Below are 22,232 nucleotides of genomic sequence, written 5' to 3'. Positions count from 1 at the left end.
ACAACACTCCAGTGAATTCTATAATAACATGAGTTGGCAGATGTAATGCTGCTGCACATTAGAGTGGGACTGAGTTACTTTAATAAACTTTCAGAGAATGACAAAGTGTGATAGAGGCACCGGAAAGAGTTTCCATACAGAATAGAATCGTTGATTTTTATCAGTGACAAGTTGTCAAGTAAGTAATACTGTCAGTCATTGACTTGACTTTTTTTTTCATTCCTTTTGACCATGAATGAAGTGAAATTTCTCTTAAAATTCAAATTTTAATCCTTAGTCAAATTTATTCACTGTGGTTTTATGCTTTCTAAGATTTTCTTTTGCATAATATACTGTTACATGTTTTCTATTCAAATTCCACCGAATGAACAGAGAACAGTTGAGTGGGCAAATAATAAAATAAGTACCCGAGAGTTATTAATTCCATTTCTTTGTGGTCTGCACTGTAGAATGTATTGAGCATTCTCAGTGATAGTATCAATAGGTTGTGATCTCTCTAGCTTCTAAGGAAGTATGGGAATTTTTGCAATCTGCTTATGCAATGAAATTAACTACTATTTTGTTAAATGGCATGCTTTCTCTGTCATTATAAAATTAAACTTATTTTTTTCGTAGTGTACTATTAAAGAGTTTGAATTCATCTGTTTGCTTAAGTTCTAGTCATTTCAAATTCTTTAAGTACTGCATGGTCTTGTTATTTAGACTTGCATTTACTTATTAACATATATTCATTTCAAAATTATAAACATTTAAGATGAACCATCCATAGTCTCTTATTATTTTATACTTATTACTACCAATAGTATCTTAAAACATGTTGAGCAAAGAAGGAGGAATTTTCTCACACCTTTGGAAATCACTGTACATTTTGATTTCATTCTAGATAAAAACATGTGAGTTCACAATATATGTAGAATAACACTGCCGTTATGCACAGAATGAGTATGTGAAAAATGAAAATTTCTAACAAATATATTATACTTTAACCTTTGGTCAATATTTACCATGTTTCACGGATATTTGCTGTAAAAAAATTTATTCAGATACATTCTACTTTAAAAATAATACTAACCAATTTTAATTATATAAGCAATGTGTCAAAAACCCATATATTCTTATATAAATAGCAGTATTCATAAAAAAACTCATAATAAAATTTACTGTAACATAATTTAGGGTGACTTTCTTATAAATTATATGTTGATTTAGAATGAAAATCTTTGTACTCTTGCTGAATTTCATTTTAGGAGACAAGAAAATATGTTTTTTCATGTTTAGCAGCAAAGCAGTTTCTTTTATCCTAGTCTTCAAATCAAAGTAATTGGACCACTGTAACATGATGAGCAGTTTTATTTCAGGTGAGTTGAAAGATCATCTCAACGCACGCACACACACACACACACACACACACACACACACCCCACATTCCAAAAAACCATCTTATGGATGCAGACATGTTTCTCGAAAGTCCTATTTAAGAGAGATGACAGCACCTGCTTCTTTCTGTTTTCTCTGTTGTCAAAGTAACAAAAGCATGGTTTAAAAATGTAGGCTATATTATGAGAAATATATCGAGTAAGATGGAAAAAAAAGTCAGTTTGTGCACACGATGTGAATGAGGTTTAGAAGAATAGATACCAACCAATCTATGGCTCATAAAAGAAAATAAATGTTTCGGCAAAAAAAGTATAAAAGAAATCTGATTTTTAAAGCCATGGGTTTTCATTGCCAAGTAGGACTGCTTTTCAGAAGCCTGCATCTGTTATAAACAGACCAGACGGATACACACAGAAATAGAAAGCTTCAAAGAAAGGGTGTGATTCACATGCCTTGCTTTAATAGCAGTATCAAGCTTTCTTTTGAAGTAACTCGGCCTTCGAAGCAGGTGTCCTAAAGGTGCCATCAAACTGCTGAAAGTCAGCTGGTGTTTGAAAGCTTGCCAGCTTGAAGGCCATTAATTGACAAGCTGTGAAAGTCCAGCATCACAGGAAAAGAAATTACACGAAGAGGTGAGCCTTGAATCCTGGCACCTCACTCTGAGAAACAGCAGAGGGAGCTGCCAATCTTTCAAGTGTGTATGTGGTGTGGAACTTCAGTGACTGACCTCTAAATAAGATTGTTACTGTTCAGAATTCACCATAATATCTGTAAGTTATGACAACCGACTTACATCATTTTATCAAAGTACCAATTCAGAATTATCTCCGTTGAAAATATGAAAAGTAATTTCTTCTCGCTAATAGTTCCTAAATTGTAAGATTTGTGTGGTGGCCAACTGATACCGTGTAACTGATAAGGGTGGAAGTAGAGTCAGGCCCATTCTAACCAGAGGTATTAAAGGGCTACTCAAATCCTTCTTGTTCATATGAACTTTACGTGTGCCAATAAAATTAAATTTCTCTCTGTCACATTCTGAGAATAAACTTCAAGTGTGAGGCAGAGTTCGAAAGTGATTCCACTGAGCAATTGTGAAGATTTTTGTTGCAGCTTTTTTTTTAAAATTCCCCAGAGCAAACGGATATTATAGCACTGGAAAAATTTATTCAGTGTCAGCCATTACTCGAGGGGAGGTGCTCATGGTCCCTATCTTTTTATATGACTGCTAATTGCTTAGGAAACCCTTTTGAAAATAGAACAGTAGTTAAGTACAAGGCAACAGAAAACCTGGCAAAGACAAATAGTGAGAAAGCATTATGAGAATATGAAGTTGGTTATTAGAAAATTCATTTTGCCTGCGAGAGAGGCATTTAAGCATGTTTCCTTGACATGTAGGAGTGTCTCATTGAATTTATTTTGTGAGCAGTATCCCTAGTAGACAGTGGTCTCATTGCTTTGCTCTGCATGATACACAGTTTCAAACTAAACAGGTCTAAGTTTAAAAAAAACAGCAACAAAAAAATCAGGTCAGTGGGTATTTTTATTTCCCAGTAGTAAAAGTGAAGTTTTTCTTAAATATTTTAAACTATTTATCTTACCTGGTGAACAAACATGAGGTGGAGAAATTATACAAGATTATGTTTTTAATTACTTGTATTATATTTAATATAATGTAAAATTATTACAATTAATATAATTCACAAGTTTTATTCTGGTATAAGAGTATATAGAATATCCCATTGAAAACTTTCAGAACCTATCTGGAATGATAGTATAGGGTTTGCAATGCTTTTGTTTTTCTCTGGGACTGCAGATGGTCCTGAGTCACTGTCAGGAGTGATTACTGAGCACAAAGTGAGGAATAAGCCTCGGATAACACTGCATGTGTTTTACAAGGTCCTCAAACTAACAGAGTAAATAAATAATAAGACCATCAGAATCTGAAAGACTCTGGTGAATACATCTGCTGGTCCTGCACACATGAGGACACTTCCACAACACATACAGCAATGATGCACACTGTCTGAAGGGAGATGAACCCTTATTCAGTAATATCTTGGCTACATTTTTCCTGTTGGTTTTTGGGAAGCACCCAGCTGGCTCTGCACTCAGTGGTCACTCCCGGATAACTTGGGAACCATATGTGATGCTAAGGATGAAACCCAGGCAAGCTTCATGCAAGGCAAGCATCCTACCCACAGCACTATCGATCTATCCCAACATTTGTAGTTACTATACTATTAAGAGTATAAATAACTTCAAAGGGAACTAGGTTTTAGTCATAATTTAGCATTTTTCTTGAAATTTAACTCTGATATTTGGCTCATTAGGCATTTTATAATCATAATCAGTATTTTTAATATACTTGAAAAACCTGCTAAAGAGTCATTTTTGTTAATTTTAGGTAAATTTATATTGGAAATAGAGTTGCAAAGATATTTCCCTGGGTATTCCTACCTTCTTTACACAGCTTCTCTGTTAACATTTACACAAGCATGGTGCATGAACCATAATATTAATAATAGTTACATTATAGTAAAGATTGTGAGGTTTGAATTTTGAAAAAAATATACTTCTCTATTTCCCCCAATTCTCTTCTAGTGGTAAAACTTGAGGATAACATGTTACCTTTAGCTGTCATGTCACTAATCCCGTAGATTCTTAGTATGTTTGTTTTTGTGACTTATATTAGAAGAATATTTCTATTATTTTGCCAAAGATGGAATTATTTTCTCATGATGACAATGTCATCATGAGTTTATAAATTTCAGAGATTAGTTCCACAAAAATTATGTGCATTTACCATATAAGGGTGAATATATCAAAACAATGATTAAAGAGGATGTTGATTTTAGTCAAATGAGAAATACAGTTGGGTGGGTTCTGCCAGGTCTCTCCACTGTAACCTTATAGTTTTTCATTTTCATAGTCTGAAAGTTAGAAATGAATCTCTAAATCTAGCTACACTCATGGGGACAGGAATGAATTTTCATCTATAAAAGAAAGAATATTCAAAGAGTGTGTGAATGTATGTTAAAATCACCATTGGAGTTAATACAAATTTCATCTTGGATAGTTGAAATCACCATTGGAGTTAATACAAATTTCATCCTGGATAGTTGAATTTCAGCTTTTTCTCCGTACATTCCTTATAGTTGACTCTTTTGTTTGTAAATGTAATATGCTGACTTCTTCACTTTAGTTTGAATATTTATCAAAATTTTTAAGAGTGCATGGTTATAATTCAAGAATCATTTCCTTTATATTGTCCTAACTGTTTTTGAGTCATTTTAATTTAATTACACAATATTCCGTATTATTAAAATACATGATATTTTCAAGAGTAGAACTGGAATTACATAAATAAGTGGAAGATTATTGTAAATTAATCCACTCAACCTTGGTTGAATTATGAACCTTTCTGATGAGTGTTGTTTATAACTATGGTTGCTATGCATGCTTGGAGGAAGGGATTATGTGTAAATTCTCTATGCCTTCTAAAATGTTCTTGTAAACTTTAAAAAACTATTAAAATGGTATTTAAATTATACATTCAAAAAGTGACTTACAAAAGAGAAATTCAGATTATTCAGTCATATTATTATTATTACTTATGCCTTCAGTTCTTTATGGTTCCATATAGTCATGTGGTATTATTTATCTTGTGTCTAAAGGATTGTATTCACTAGTTTTCTGTGAGTCTGTCCTAAGAAATTATTTTAAGTAATTCATCTACTAAAGACTTTACCCTATTTTTTGATAGTTATTTTTCCTGAACATTATATTCTTAGTTGACTTTTTTTTCATACTTCATACATTAAAGATTTTGCTCTGCTGTCTTCTCGCACTGTTACTGAAAAACTGTCATCCTTATATTTGTTTCCCTGGATATAACATGTCTTTCTACTCTGGATACTTTTAAGATTTCCTCTTTATTGCTTGTCTTAAGCAATTTACTATAATATGCCTTGTGGTTCCCTCATTATTTCTTTTATTGGGGTTTGTTCAAATCTTTTAGTTTATATTTTTTCATTAATTTTCCCTTCCATTTTCAATTGTACTAATTTAGGTTGTTTAAAGTTTTTTCAGAGTTCACTGATGCCTTGTGTACTTTTTATAGATGTTTTATTGAAGGTAATGTGTCACATATTACATAAGGTAAAAGGTAAAGGTAAAGGCCCTCCCGTTGATCGTCGATTTGCTCGAGCGGGCCCAGTAACGTCTCCATTGGAGACTTTGTTGTTACTGTGTCTGGCATATCGAATACTCTCGGTAGCTTGCCGGGCTCTCCGAGAGGGGCGGAGGAATCGAACTCGGGTCGGCCATGTTGGCCGCTTGTAAGGCGAACGCCCTACCCGCTGTGCTATCGCTCCAGCCCTGCTATCGCTATTGGGCTGGGGCGAAATCAACCTTTAATATTTATATATACAGTTCTGTATTTAGATAATTAATGCAATATGGTGCTTTTTTTTTTTTTTTAGTATTCTGTTTTATAATCTCTAGCCACTTTTTCTTTCTCAGATCTCTGGATGCCTCCTACTTGAGTATGCTTGATCTCAGGTTTCTTCTCATTTATTTATTTATTTATTTATTTGTATTGAATCACCGTGAGATACAGTTACAAAGCTTTCATGTTTGAGTTTCAGTTATACAACAATTGAACACCTATCCCTACACCAATGTATATTTTCCATCACCATGTATCCAATATCCTTCCCACAATCCCCAGTCCCAGTCCACCCTTCCTCCAGTCTCTATGGCAGTCAATGTCCTTTCTGCTCTTTCTCTACTTTTGGGCTTTATGGTTTTCAATACTGATACTGAAAGGCCATCATGTTTGGTCTTTTATCAATACTTTCAGCACACATCTCCCATCCAGAGTGATCCCTCCAACCATCAATGACTTAGTGATCCCTTCTCTATTCCAGCTGCCTTTGTTTAATTCTGACTAGAAACACATTCTAGGTTATAAACCGTGACAATCATAGGCTTCACTTCACTTATGTTAACTCTCAGGATCACTATATTTTGTATCGTGAACTCAGAGTTTTAAAGATAATTTTGCTTTTTTCAGTATTTTAAAAAAAACGTTCTAAGTTTATTAATGTGTTTTAAATGATTAAGCATATGATAAAGTACATTAATGCATTTTAAACGTTTCAGTACACTTAATATCCCTACTATTACATTATGATCAAAGGTAGGGTTCATTAAGGTAGGGTTCATTATACTCTCTTTAGTTCTCATACTATATTTATTTAAATAGGTTTTTAAACTGTTACAAATTTATTTTTTCCAAACCTCTTTGAAAAGTGACGAGGTGAAGGATTAAGGGGTTTTCAGATACATTGGTGTTGTTCAGGAATGACAGAGATAGATTTCCAAACTACGAAGTCAGCAAGACTAAAATCACAAGACCCCAAATTTAATAACTAAATTTTCAAAGGTGCCTGTCAAGAGAGGACAGCCTGGAAGTGGGGTAAATAAATGAGTGGGAACTTGGGAATGTCAGTGGAGCAAGTTGACTGTATTATATCTCAACATTGTATCTCCAAAACCCAACTATAAATAAATTGGAAAATCACAGTGCTTTATTAATATATCATATGCATTATATGTGCACACATACATAATACATATAAAGTATGTCACAGTGAAATTATATAAGCTGTCTTTTGGGAATTTTAATTAAACCAGATCAAAATCAGTTATAAAATGGCATTTAAGAAAATAAGTAAATATTTGGAAAATTTGCATTTCTTAATAATCCATTGGTGAAACAGTAAGATACAAATGAAAGTATTTTTATTCTAATAAAATAAAAACATAACATCTTAGTTTTAAAATAAAAGTTTAAGTAATATGATTACAATAGTGCTTAAGTTTATATTATTGTGGTGTAAAAAGTTACTGAACATTACTGCTACAAAAGTGCAGTGGATCCTCTACTCTTATGTCACCATGAGTACAGTTTTTCTTCTCCTCACCTCCCCATACATTGTTTGTTAATAGTTGAGATTATTTTTGCATACTGTTACCTCACTTGCTTGTCACCAACATTAATTCCGCCCTTGGTCTATGCCACTGCGTTACTTTCAGTCTGCTCCATAACCCACTCCCTCCCAACAGGAACAGCTGAATTACAGACCTGAGAGTACCAGGTCAGCCCCTGGTGTGGGAAGGGAGTGGGTGTTTTTATATTTATAAATTTCATTTGTTTGAAATGAATACTAGAAAGAGCTAATATAATTAATCATTCCTAATATAAGATTTTAACGATGAGATACAATGATCTAGGAAGAAAATTCAGTAACCTCTCATAAACCTCTACCATCTCTCATCTTTTTTTTTAGAGCACAGTTAATATATATTGCAGTGGAAACAATGGATTTAACAGATTTACATAGTTATTCATATATGTGTGGTATAAAGATTTTACTATTATCATAAATCATATGACAAGCGCCCAAGATGTTAATATAAAATGTTTGATTTTTAAATTTTAGATTTGGAAAATATTCCCCAACTCTTCTCAATGCTTTTAAAAATGCCTAATTTGACATTATGTTTCTGATTGCTTTGGTTTTCATTCAATAAAATGTATTTGTAATTCTGTATTTTATCAACTTCCAGTATAGTATAGTAGGAATACTTCACTCCAATTACTAAATAAATAGAATAGACTCGTGTTTGTTTGTTTGTCTGGGCTAGTTGTTTTATTTAACTAGAGTTACATAGTAAAACATATATTTTTCAAAACATATTTTTTAATTTAGGCTAATTTTTTTTCATTTTATTTTATTTTTTTTCCATTTTTTTTTATTATTATTAGTGAAACACCATGAGGTACAGTTGTAGATTTACAATTTTTTGTGCTTGGGTTTAGATTATACAATGATCAAATACCATCCCTCCACCAGTGCCCATTTTCCACCACCATGGATAATATCCCTTCCACCCCCATCTCTCCCATCCCACCCTGCCTCTGTGGCAGGGCAATCCCTTGTGTTCTCTCTCTCCTTTTGGGTGTTGTGGTCTGCAAAAGAGGCTTTGAGTGGCAAACATGATCAGTCCATAGTCTACTTTCAACATGCATCTTCCCTCCTGGGAGGATCATCCAAAACATCCTTTATTTGGTGTTCCCTTCTCTATCTGAGCTGCCCTCTCCCCTAGAATGCCTAGCTGGCCTCTAAACTGTGGAGTAATCCTCCTGGTGCTGATATCAGCTATTCTTGGGTATTAATCTCATATTTTGTTACTTTATATTCCACAGATGAATGCAATCTTTCTATGCCTATCCCTCTCTTTCTGACTCATTTCACTTAGCATGATACTTTCCATGTTGTACCACTTGTATATAAATTTCATGACTTCATCTTTTCTAACAACTACATAGTACTCCATTGTGTACATGTACCAAAGTTTCTTTAACCAGTCATCTCTTCTTGGGCATTCAGGTTTCTTCCAGTTTCTGGCTATTGTAAAGAGTGCTGCAATGAACAAACAAGTGCAGATGTCACTTCGACTATACATTTTTGCCTCTCTGGGATATATTCCCAGGAGTGGTATTGCTGGGTCAAATGGGAGCTCAATTTCTAATTTTTTGAGCATCATCCATACTGTTTTCCAGAAGGGCTGAACCAGTTGACATTCCCACTAACAGTGAAGGAGTGTCCCTTTCTCGCCACATCTGCGCCAGCATCGGTTGCTTTTGTTCTTTTGGATGTGGGCCAGTTTCTGAGGTGTGAGATGGTATCTCATTGTGGTTTTGATCTGCATCTCCCTGATGATTAATGATGTAGAGCATTTTCTCATGTGCTTTTTTGCCATTTGGATTTCTTCTTTGAGAAAGTTTCTGTTCATTTCATTGCCCCATTTTTTGATGGGGTTGGATGTTTTCTTCTTGTGGAGTTCAACCAGTATTTTGTATATCCTTGATATCAACCCTTTGTCAGATGTGTATTCGGCGAATATCCTTTCCCATTCTGTAGACTGTCTTTGTATTTTGGTCACTGTTTCCTTTGAGGTGCAGAAACTTCTTAGTTTAAGATAGTCCCATTTATCTATCTCTGTTTTCACTTGCTCAGCCAGTGGCGTGGCATCTTTGAAGATACCATTAGCATCAATGTCATGGAGGGTTTTGGCAACTTTGTCTTCAATGTACCTTATGGTTTCTGTTCTGATGTTGAGGTCTTTAATCTGTTTTGATCTTACTTTTGTACATGGTGTTAGGCAGAGTTCTGAGCCCAATTTTTTGCATGTAGCAGTCCAGTTTTGCCAGCACACTTTGTTAAAGAGGCTTTCCTTACTCCACTTCACATTACTTGCACTTTTATCAAAGATTAGATGATCATATGATTGAGGGGAGATGTCAGTGTTTTCAACCCTATTCCACTCGTCTGCAGTTCTGCCTTTGTTCCAGTACCATGCTGTTTTAATTATTACTGCTTTTTAGTACAGTTTGAAGTTAGGGAGGTTGATTCCTCCCATTTTCTTTCTGTTCTTGCTGTTCAATTTGGGCTAATTTTAAAGGATTATTTTGAATTGTTTATCGTATACTTTGCCAAAAGTTAAAACAAATCAGTTTTTTAAATTTCATACTTTTTTAAATTTAAGCACCATAATTTTCCAAGCTATTCATTGTTGAGTTTCAGGCATTCAATGTCCCAGAACTTATTCTGCCACCAGAATAATAACTTCTTTTCAAAAGTGCCCCCAGAGTCCCTAACCCCCAGCAAGCCTGCCTCCTTGACAGACATATTTTTTAAATTTTGTTGTCTTAGTTGCAGTGATACACAGTGGGTAGAGCATTTGCCTTGCACGGCCAACCTGATTTTGATTCCTCCATCACTCTTGGAGAGTCTGGCAAGCTACCGAGAGTATCCCGCCTGCAAGGCAGAGCCTGGCAAACTACCCGTGACTTATTCAGTATGCCAAAAACAGTAACAAGTCTCAGAATGGAGACATTACTGGTGCCCACTCGATCAAAATTGATGAACAACTGGAGGACAGTGCTACAGTGCTACAGTTGTCTTAGGTGGCATATACTGCTTTCAGGGTTGTTGGTTCTATGTCTAAACCACCTCTACCCCCATAATGTGCCTGAGATCCTTGCCCCCATCTCTGTTACTTCCTGTCTGGCTCTTCTTATTTGTCTCCTAAATTTTTTTCCTTCTCTATTCTCCTTTCCTATACTCTAGGCTCAAAGGCAATCTAGGCAGCCATCCTATTTCTTTTATAGATACACCCTACAAAAACCATTGAATTCATAAATTATCGAGCATTTGTATAGTGTAATTTTTATGTGAAAAATACCTGATTTCTAATTCAAACAGCTGATCTTGGATTCTTACTAAGAATCAGTTTCTTCCACATAATGGCAAAATTGTTAGGTACTTCCATGGTGTGTTTCCAGAATCATATGCTTATATGAAAGCACATAGAAGGAATTGGTGTAAGGAATATTGACGAAAGTTATGTCATTATAATTATGTTTACGATCAAGGTGTTCAATGAGGTTAATATAATGGAATACTTGACATTATACGTTTAATTAACCTTAAACGGACACCATGTGTAAGTTCACTTTTACCTGGTGATCAAACGCACCACATATCTGCCAAATTAACAGTATTCTAATATTGTTTTTGGCTTTTCCAAGGTTAATGGTGGTAAATTACACTTCAATATCTGTTTTTATCCTGAGCTGAAGAAAAAATAGATCTCATTAAGATCAGACTTGTAAACAGAGAAAAATGTAATGAAGCTCTGTAACTAAAAATACATATATGTGTATGTATATATGGAGCGATAGCACAGCGGTAGGGCGTTTGCCTTGCACGCAGCCAACATGCCGACCCGAGTTCGATTCCTCCGCCCCTCTCGGAGAGCCCAGCAAGCTACCGAGAGTATCTCGCCCACACGGCAGAGCCTGGCAAGCTCCCCATGACGTATTCGATATGCCAGACACAGTAACAACAAAGTCTCCAATGGAGACGTTACCTGGCCCGCTCGAGCAAATCGATGATCAACGGGAGGGCCTTTACTTTACTTTTACTTATATGTACATATATGTATATGTATGTACACATATACTATGAATATGTATATATGTGTATGTGGTGTGTGTGTTGTGTTTTGGCTTTATGCTTTCAGTTTCATTCTGTAATTCGCTTGATATGTATACTCAGTTTTGTTATAGGTCTACCTCCTCCAACTAAAATGAATTTTGTCTTCTTCCCCCTCAACATCATATATTAATATCTGAAGGTTATGCTCTAAAAATGAATATTGTCTCACATAAATAACTATGCCAAATATCCTCATACAACTAATGTATTTACTCATTCAATAAATGTGTCTTAGTAATAGTATCACTAAATATATTCATAAAAATATATTTACTCATTTGATAGGTGTGATTTTGTAATAGTACCTCTTTACTGAACAGTTTTATTTTTGTATACTAAATAGTATATTCAGCATTGTACTGTGGGAACATTCAGTGTGTTCTTTATGTGTAAAATTATAAATACTTTGAATATAGTTATACTCTAAAATTATGGTAATATTGTCTTTATCTTATGCATTCTTTTTTTTATAATGCTACTGTTAAGACCCCCATGGGAAAAGTTATATATTTTAGTCTGGTCTATAGTATGACAAATATTTTTACTTTAATATGGTAAATTTATTATTGTCTTCTTGAATTTTTCTAATGATATAGTCACTATACTCTCTGTAGAAGGAAACCATGGATATGCATGTATTTGGAAATACGTTTCTTCTATCAACGATTTTTCCTATTTTTTACTTCTTTTCTGGAACTCATTTGGTATAAATTTTGTAATTCCATGAAGCTCTTAAGATTTATTTATTTTTTTTAGTACTTTTTCTCTTTTTTCTCTTCTTGGAAATAACATGCTCAGTCTTTCATTTGAAATCACTTATTGGACTTTCAAATCTTCTGCTGAATATCATTATTGCATGGTTATTTTCTTTTTATTTATTTATTTTTTATTTTGTCTTGTTTTGTTTCTTTAGCTCAGTTGCCTCTCTTTACCACATTCATTTCCATTTAGAACATTTTAATATTTTCATTGTGTGTATTGATTTCTTTTATCCTTTGAATAGAGATAAAATTATTTCATTATTTTGAAATTTCTCTTGGAGAATTTAGAAATAGCTGGTGTATGTAGTAAACTTCCTGAGGGTTTATCCCTGTTATTCAATGGAATTGGATTATTCTGTTTCTTCATTATGCCATAAACTAAGTGAGGGTATTGGTTTAATATGAGTAAGTCAATATGTATGGTAAGGAAACATTGTGGGCCTGGATGTCTCTTGGGGAACTGTGGTCACATGTAACTTTCAACAGCTACAATGTTTCTGGGAAGTATGTTTATATGCTTACTACACCACCAGTGTAATTAAGACCAGCACTATCTCTCCAGCTGTCAAATAGGTATATATATACACATATATAATGTGTGCGAGCTTGTGTGTGTGTGTATATATATATATATACATATATATATATATATATATATATATATCGCTGGAGCGATAGTACAGCGGGTAGGGCATTTGCCTTACACGCGGCCAACATGGCCGACCCGAGTTCGATTCCTCCGCCCCTCTCGGAGAGCCCGGCAAGCTACCGAGAGTATTCGATATGCCAGACACAGTAACAACAAAGTCTCCAATGGAGACGTTACTGGGCCCGCTCGAGCAAATCGACGATCAACGGGAGGGCCTTTACCTTTACCTTACCTATATATATATACATGTATATATATATATATATATATATATATATTATGTCTGTGTATTTTTTAATCACCATGAATTACATAGTTACAACACAGTTACAAAGGAGTTCATGAGAGAGTTTCAGCCTGTACTGAATCCTGGAGTTCATGGTTGCTGCTCCTGATAGAATCTGTTGTCCCAGTGCCCACCATTCTTGGACAACAGAGAGATTATGCCAGGAACTCCCATTAACACATATAACGCAAGGGGTGATGAAGCTTATTGGGTTACTTGCATTTGCTGATGGTGCCTGATAGTCTGCATTAGGGGCTTAAGATGATCCTCGTAATACCCTACAGTCTTTCCTTATATTTCAACAATCCTGAAATGTTTAATTGTTCAAAGGTAAGTTGGCAGTTAGCTTTCCCTGGTCTCTGCAAAATGTCTTCATTTTGACTACAGACTTTAATGCTGTCATTTATAATTTGTCAGCAGTGGGTTGGAGAGAGTTGGTTTTGTTTGACAAGTGAAAAAAGTAGTTATTCAGTCAACAATTTGTCCTTCCTTGTCTTGCAATTGTGCAATGTACGTAATTGTTTCCTACTCAGAAGGGTTCTGAGCTCTCTGTTACCTCATAGAGAGGGGTGTTGCATAGGGATGCTGCATGAATATAATTCTTTCACAAATGTTGCCTTCAAATTGAGTTTTGTGTGAATGGAGTATTAAATCTGATGATACCCCTTTTTTTCTCAGGGAAGATTCTGTTGCTCTAGCAGTCTCAGCAAGTCATCCTCACTTTCTCCATGTTCAATCCTTCTCTGAGAAATTTTCTGCAGTTATGTAATGCAAACCGAATGTGGAAAGATGATTTATGTAATGATTTCTGTAAAGGCTCTCTGCAATTTTTTTCACTAAGACGCAGTGGTAGATCCTGTGTGTAATGTTTTTATGCATTATTTACTTCAGTGTCATGGGAAAATTCTGGAATGGTATAGTTTACAGATATCTTAGATCCACCTCCTCTTGAAACAGGTATATTTTGTTTGTTGTTCATTCATTTGTTTTTTGGGGGGCCAGGCCTGGCTATCCCTGGGTTGGCTCTTGACTATTTGCTCAGGAATCACTTCTGAAGATGCTCAGAAGTCACTCTATGGTACCAAAGATTCAACATGGGTCAGCCACAAGCAAAGCAAGTACTTCATCCACAGCACTACCTCTCCAGTTCCCAAGTAGATACATATATATTACATATATGTGAGTAATAAATACATAAATATTACTCTAAATTTTAAAAATGAATCATAAATGTCTTAGCTATCTTTAACTGCCAGTAATTACCAACTAAATATGCTTTTATATTTTTGATATTTATATATGCTCTGTAAATTGTATTGGATTATAAGAAACAGCTGATTTTCACTTCAAAGACAAGGTCAATTCGGTATGAAATGCTCTCCAGAGCAAAACTATATTGGTTCCAGCACCAATCATTCCACCAGTCTGCATTTCCCAACACCAATGTCCCCAGTTTCCCTCATGCTATCCCATACCATATTGTCTCTATGATAGGCATTTTCCTTCTCTCTCTGTGTGTCTGTCTGTCTGTGTGTCTATCTGTCTGTCTGTCTGTCTGTCTCTCTCTCTCTCTCTCTCTTTCTCTCTCTCCCTTCCCCTCTCTCTATTTTCTTTTGTGCATTATAGTTTGCAATACAGATACTGAGAGGTTGTCATACTTGTTCTTTTAAATATTTTCAGTACCATGCTGTTTTAATTATTACTGCCTTGTAGTAGAGTTTGAAGTTAGGGAGGTTGATTCCTCCCATTTTCTTTTTCCCAAGAATTGCTTTAGCTATTCGTGGGGGCTTATTGTTCCATATAAATTTCAGGAGTGTTTGCTCCATTTCTTTGAAGAATGTCATGGGTATCCTTATAGGGATTGCATTGAATTTGTACAGTGCTTTAGGAAGTATTGCCATTTTGATGATGTTGATTCTCCCCATCCATGAACAGGGGATATTTTTCCATTTACTCGTGTCCTCTTTTATTTCCTGAAGTAGCGTTTTGTAGTTTTCCTTGTACAGTTCCTTTACTTCCTTAGTTAAGCTGATTCCTAGATACTTGATTTTCTGGGGCACAATTGTGAATGGGATTGTTTTCTTGATGTCACTTGCTTCTCTTTCACTATTTGCGTATAGGAATGCCATGGATTTTTGGGTATTGATTTTATAGCCTGCCACTTTACTATACAAGCCTATTGTTTCTAGAAGTTTCTTGGTAGAGGTTTTAGGGTTCTCTAAGTATAGTATCATGTCATCTGCGAATAGTGAGAGCTTAATTTCTTCTTTCCCTATCTAGATGCCCTTAATATCTTTTTCTTGCCTAATCGCTATTGCAAGTACTTCCAGTACTATATTGAACAGTAGTGGAGAAAGTGGGCATCCTTGTCTCGTCCCTGACCTTAGGGGGAAGGGTCTCAGTTTTTCCCCATTGAGGATGATGTTTGCTGTAGGTTTGTGGTAGATGGCTTTAACTATAAAGCAGAGCTACAGACCAATGGAACAGAGTTGAATATACTGACATTTCCTCCCAAACATATAATCATATAATTTTTGATAAGGGGGCAAGAAAAGTGAAATGGAGCAGGGAAAGCCTCTTCAACAAACTGTGCTGGCAAAATTGGACGGCTACATGCAAAAAAGTGGGCTCAGATCTCTGCCTAACACCATGCACAAAAGTAAGATCAAAATGGATTCATGACCTCAACATCAGACCAGAATCCATAATGTTTATTGAAGACAAAGTTGGCAAAACTCTCCATGATATTGAAGCTAATGGTATCTTCAAAGATGTCACGCCACTGGCCGAGCAAGTGAAAACAGAGATAGACAAATGGGACTATCTTAAACTAAGAAGCTTCTGTACCTCAAAAGAAACAGTGACCAAAATACAAAGACAGCCTACAGAATGGGAAAGGATATTCACCAAGTACACATCTGACAAGGGGTTGATATCAAGGATATACAAGGTACTGGTTAAACTCCACAAGAAGAAATCACCCAACCCCATCAAAAAATGGGCTGAGGAAATGAACAGAAACTTTCGCAAAGAAGAAATTCGAATGGCAAAAAGGCACATGAGAAAATGCTCTACATCACTAATCATCAGAGAGATGCAGATCAAAACCACAATGAGATATCATTTCACACCACAGAGACTGGCCCACATCCACAAGAACAAAAGCAACCCGTGCTGGCGCGGATGTGGCGAGAAAGGGACCCTCCTTCACTGCTGGTGGGAATGCCGGCTGGTCCAACCCTTTTGGAAAACAGTATGGACGACTCTCAAAAAATTAGAATTTGATCTGCCATTTGACCCAGCTATAGCACTCCTGGGAATATATCCCAGAGAGGCAAAAAGGTATAGTCGAAGTGACATCTGCAATTGTTTGTTCATTGCAGCACTCTTTACAATAGCCAGAATCTGGAAAAAACCTTAGTGCCCAAGAACAGATGACTGGTTAAAGAAACTTTGGTACATTTACACAATGGAGTACTATGTAGCTGTTAGAAAAGATGAAGTTATGAAATTTACATACAAGTGGTACTACATGGAAAGTATCATGTTAAGCGAAATGAGTCAGAAAGAGCGGGATAGACACAGAAAGATTGCATTCATCTGGGGAACATAAAGCAACAAAAAGGGAGAGTGACACACAGGAATGGCTGAGATTAGTACCAGGAATTTTGCTCCATGAATGGAAGGCCAGCCACAGGCTCTAGGTGAAAAGGAAGCTCAGATAGAGAAGAGAGTACCAAATGAAGGGTGTTGTGAGGGCCCTCCCAGGGTGGGAGAAGCATGCTAAAAGTAGTCGATAGACCAAACATGATTGCCACTCAAAGCCTCTCTTGCAAAACACAGTACCCAAAAGAAGAGAGAGAGAACAAGGGGGAATACCCTGCCACAGAGGCAGGATGGGACGAGGGGGGGGGGATGAGGGTGGGGGGGATGCTGGGACCCATGGGGATGGATGACGGGCACTGGTGGAGGGATGGGGACTTGATCATTGTATAACTGAAACCCAAGCACAAAATTTGTAAGCCTATAACTGTACCTCATGGTTTTTCACTAATAAAAAAAAAGAAAAAAAATAAATAAAAAAATAAAAATAAAATAAAATAAAATAAAATAAAAAATATTTTCAGTATATAGTTCTTATCCAAAGTGATCATTTCCGACTAATTTTGCATAGTGATTCCATCTCTATCTCAAGTGCCTTCTCTCCTAGCACTTGAGGCAGCTTCTAATCGTAGACCAATTCTCCTGGCCCTTATTTCTGCTGTCCATGGGCATTAGTCTTATATTACATTTTTTATATCTCACAGTATAATTGAAAAGAAATGTAGAAAGCCTTTTCAGTAGAGTATAAAAATCTTATTTCCTGAGATGAATTTCAGAATGATCCAACTTTTCATAACAGACTCTAAATTTTAAATATGAATCATATATGCCTTAACTGTCCTTAAATGCCAGCCATTACCAACCAAATATGTTTTTATACTTGTGATGCAAGCTCTGTAAATTGTATTGGATTGTGAAAAACAGCTGATTTTCACTTCAAAGGCAAGGTCAATTCAGGTGAGGATTGCCCTCCAGAGTAAAACTGTATAATGGATATTTTTAGTTTTGGAGCATTTCAAAGTCATATTACTCAAAGGTTTCTCTGAAAAATGCATATATAAACATAAACATATGCCCAAAAATGCTACTCCACAATCCATTCTGGATAAAATGAAATCTTAAAGATTTCCTTTGACTACAGATGCCTCTAATAGGATCGGGTTCATTAGTCATAAATAGCTCTCTTTGGAAATGGAATATTATGAGGTAACACAGAATGAAAGTAGATAAGAGTCTTTCAAAACCACATCCTAAAAAAATGAAATTAATGAAATATGCTTTAGGTTATTTTGATTGCCAAAGGAAAATGTACCCATACATGGTGTGAGCAGCTAACTTCATCCACACAGAGCATCATGACAGTGTCCAGAGCACTTGAGAGCAGGAATCTGGACTCCACAGAAGGTCTCATAGATCTCACAATAGCTAGTTACCAAATTACTTGCAGAATAAGTAACAAGATATGTTGAATGCTGGAAAGAAGAAAAGTTGTGCCACAAAAGCTTATTTGAATTTTTGGCTTTTTGCATTCTGACACTGCTGACACTATCATATGTGGAAATGATATATGGAAATGTCATCTTTTTATTCTGGGTACTTTTTTTTTCAATTCCCAAAACTCCTATCATAAATTTGAGTAATTACAATCTGAGCAAACTAAAAATGTTCGCCTAGCATAGACATCTATAAAGACTAGATTAAGTATCAAGGGAAAGGAGCCAATATTATAATATGAAGATTGAGGGTGAGAATTTAACCACTAGCTTTGAACAATTATGAATGCTATGTAAGTGGCCAAGTGATACCTTCTAATTCCTCAATACTGAAATTCTAGTAGGACCACACCAAATTAGATAGGAAAGAAACACAAAAGCCAACTAAGGTCAACAAACAAAAACAATAACACAGAAGATTTAACTAGCAACAAACAACAGTAAATTCTTAGATAAGGAATTAACAACCTTGTGACAATATATAACATTTTTTGGATAAAGATCCAATTTTTATAGTTAATAATTTTAATATTGGAGCTTGGTTATCTAATCTACTTCAACTCTAAAATTACATCAACAGTGTGGCATTTTTCTACATAAAATAAGTTTTAAAAAACTAGGAAAAACAAAAGAAACAGTATAATTGAGGTAAAACTTTTTAAAAAGTCAAAGTCTTTGGCTTGGGAAGATCTTATGAATGAGCTAACAGAAATGGGTATTGAAGAATGAGTAGGCATTTTCTGAGTGAAAATGTTCCATTCTGACTCTATTTTAGTGACTAGTATCTATTCAAAAAGTGAGCTTGAAAAACAAAAAGGAGCATACAAAATATCAGTCCCACGGTACCAATATACAATATTTTTTTTATGTTTAATATAACACAGTCTCTAATGGGAAAGTGAAAGATAGTTTTTTTTTCATAAGTATTTCAACAGGTTAAGGCGCTTGCTTTGCTTGTGGCCTAACATTTGCTACCTGACACCACAACAGTCCCTGGAGCACCTCTAGGAGATATTCCCAGGCACAGAGCCAGGAGTAAGCCCTGAGCACCACCAGGTGTGGTCATCAAACGAACAAACCAAAAAGTATTTCAGAAGTCTGGACCATTGTTATTTTAAACAAGGATCAGTTATGTTTAAATTCCCATTTAATTGAACTTTCTTACAGACCTGCAATGATATTTTGATATATTGACAATGATTAAATAGTGATTTCAAAACTACAGAAAATAAGGCTTTAAAAAGTTTGTAACCTGATGTTTCAATGTGTTAATATTTATAACAAAATGATGTATTTAACTTCAGAAATTCAGAAATAAGTAAAATATAAATTGCAATATAAGCTAAATATAAATGTACAATGCTGTGTTTACTGCGATACTTAGAAATACGTTTTCATTAGGTGCTAGAGAGGTAGTACAGTGGGCAGTGAGTTTTCCTTGCACACAACCAAACTGTGTTCAATTCCTGGCATCCCCTGTGTTTCCTAGACCCCTAGCAGGAGTGATCTCTGAGGGCAGAGTCAATAGTAAGGTTCTGAAAACAGTCAAGTTTTGCCCCAAACTCCCCCCACCACCACCAAAAAAAATAAAGGAAAAAAGGAAGGAAGGAAGGAAGGAAGGAAGGAAGGAAGGAAGGAAGGAAGGAAGGAGTGCTTCTTAGTCTACTTTGTATTAAAGGAGCTATGTGAATAAAGTAGAGATAATAGGAAAAATGAAAGTGAGTCCAACACAATTATTGTCCCTAACACCGATAACCAGTATTGTTTCTTTAAACAAATGCATCTGGAAAAATCTAAAACATTAAGCTTACTATATGATTTGATATTCCAGTATTCTAGCAATTGTCTTCCCTTGCCTTGTGTCTCAATACGGTCCCCACTGACACATTATCTTAAGTAATTAAATGTCATAGACAAAATTAATCAACACTACACCTTAATGATAGAGGTTGTTCATAATTAATTTGTAACATAGTTAATATAATACAGTTCATGGAATTATATTTATAATATAGGTCAAACATTTCGCATCTACATTTCACACATACACAATGTTATAGCAACAATTAGCTTATTTTTCATGATAAATCAACCTTTAATATTTATATATACAGTTCTGTATTTAGATAATTAATGGAATATGGTGCTTGCTCTAGTTCCTAAATCCTGCTATGATGAAACCTTTGTTGCCTTTATTGTTTACTTGTTTTCTGGAAGAAACTCATCCCTATTTACAGTTGTGATTTATAATTTTCTTGTTAAAGTGTTTAGGATTTTCCTTATAAGATTCTGCCTATACTTTGCAACAAAAGGCTTGAGCCTTCTTTCACATGTAATATGTGAAAGTAGTTGTATTTATTTTTATTTAAGAAACTCAAATGCAGAATATTGAACAACAATTAGTTCTTTTAGCTAGAATAACAGTTCCTTTTACTTTTTAACTGTCATTTGGTTCAACATTACCATTGCAAATCTGAGGACAGATTTGCCAGGATTAGAAAATGAACACTTTGGTTCTCATGCTTTTGTAAATGACAAGAAAATATTCTCAAATCTACACACAATAATTTTTTTATGAAATTATACTTGCAAAATTTGAAGAAGATCCATAGCTATTAAGAAAATTTCTTAAAATTAAAGACATAATCTGCAGGGGATTAGAACAAGTCATTCAGATATGCTGCTTGGCAATTATAAATATATGCAGAGCACACATGCTTTGGCATCTGTTTGGAAAATAGATCTTTTATTTGGCATCCAGGTTTCCCGTTGTCAAGTATGCCTGATATTGTAAATCCCCATTTGTAGTGTGGCTATTCAAAGAGGTTAAAATATGAAAATGACTTGCAAATCACTATTTGGAGCCTACATTACAGAAGAATTAAAATTTAAGCATGGCCAAATTAGTATTTCTGTTTAATTATTTTGGTTTTAGAACAGAATATGCTAATGTTTTCAATGTAGGCAATATATAAAAGATTAAGCTATAAACAGATACTGATCACAGACACTATTTTAGTAAATGACACTTAAATCATTCTTTCTCTGGGAGATGTTACAAATTTCCTCTGGGTACTTAATTTTCAAATAACTGGATTACAGTTGTACAGTAAGGTAATACTACTCCAGATCAGACATACATATTATGTGGATGGTTCAGCAAGTCCGGTGTTGGGAGGTAGGGTGTGTGTGTGTGTGTGTGTGTGTGTGTGTGTGTGTGAGAGAGAGAGAGAGAGAGAGAGAGGAGAGTGAGAAAAAAATTTCCAATGCATTCATCCCATCATTGTTCTAGAAAATGCAGTCAAATACATTCTGCAATGTTTCTCCATTTAATTTTAGTAGCTTAAAAATTATTTTTGTTAGTCTATTTTTGTTAATTGTCTAAGTAAGAATATCTAGTTTTTCATATCATACTATTATACAAAATCATGTGCTTAGGTGTCCTACCACGTGGTTATTCAGATAAAGAACAAGTAAGGGACCCTGAGTTCTTAAAATATGAAATAGTTTTTGCATCCTGTAAATTGCACTATAGCACTGTCCTCCCATTGTTCATTGATTTGCTTGAGCAAGCCCACTAATGTCTCCATTGTGAGGCTTGTTGTTACTGTTCTTGGCATATGGAATACGCCATGGGGAGCTTGCCAGGCTCTGCTGTGTAGTTTGCTGGTCTCTTGGAGAGGGGCGGAGGAATCAACCCGGGTGGGCCATGTGCGAGGCAAACGCCTTACCCTCTGTTCTATCGCTCCAGCCCATACTGAAAATAACTGATTATAAATATAAATAGGCCTACCAACCATTCTTAAATAATTCAACTATATTGTTGACATGAGTTTTTCAATTATACTTAACACTCTGTTATTCAGGAAAGTTTTTTATACATGGTAAGATTATTTTATTAGCTCTCACATGCTATTTTTTTTATTAAGTAAA

Source organism: Sorex fumeus, unplaced genomic scaffold, assembly GCF_029834395.1.
Source record: "Sorex fumeus unplaced genomic scaffold, SorFum_2.1 ptg000034l, whole genome shotgun sequence".
NCBI classification, from domain to species: domain Eukaryota; kingdom Metazoa; phylum Chordata; class Mammalia; order Eulipotyphla; family Soricidae; genus Sorex; species Sorex fumeus.
Note: the sequence above shows the minus strand (reverse complement) of the source record.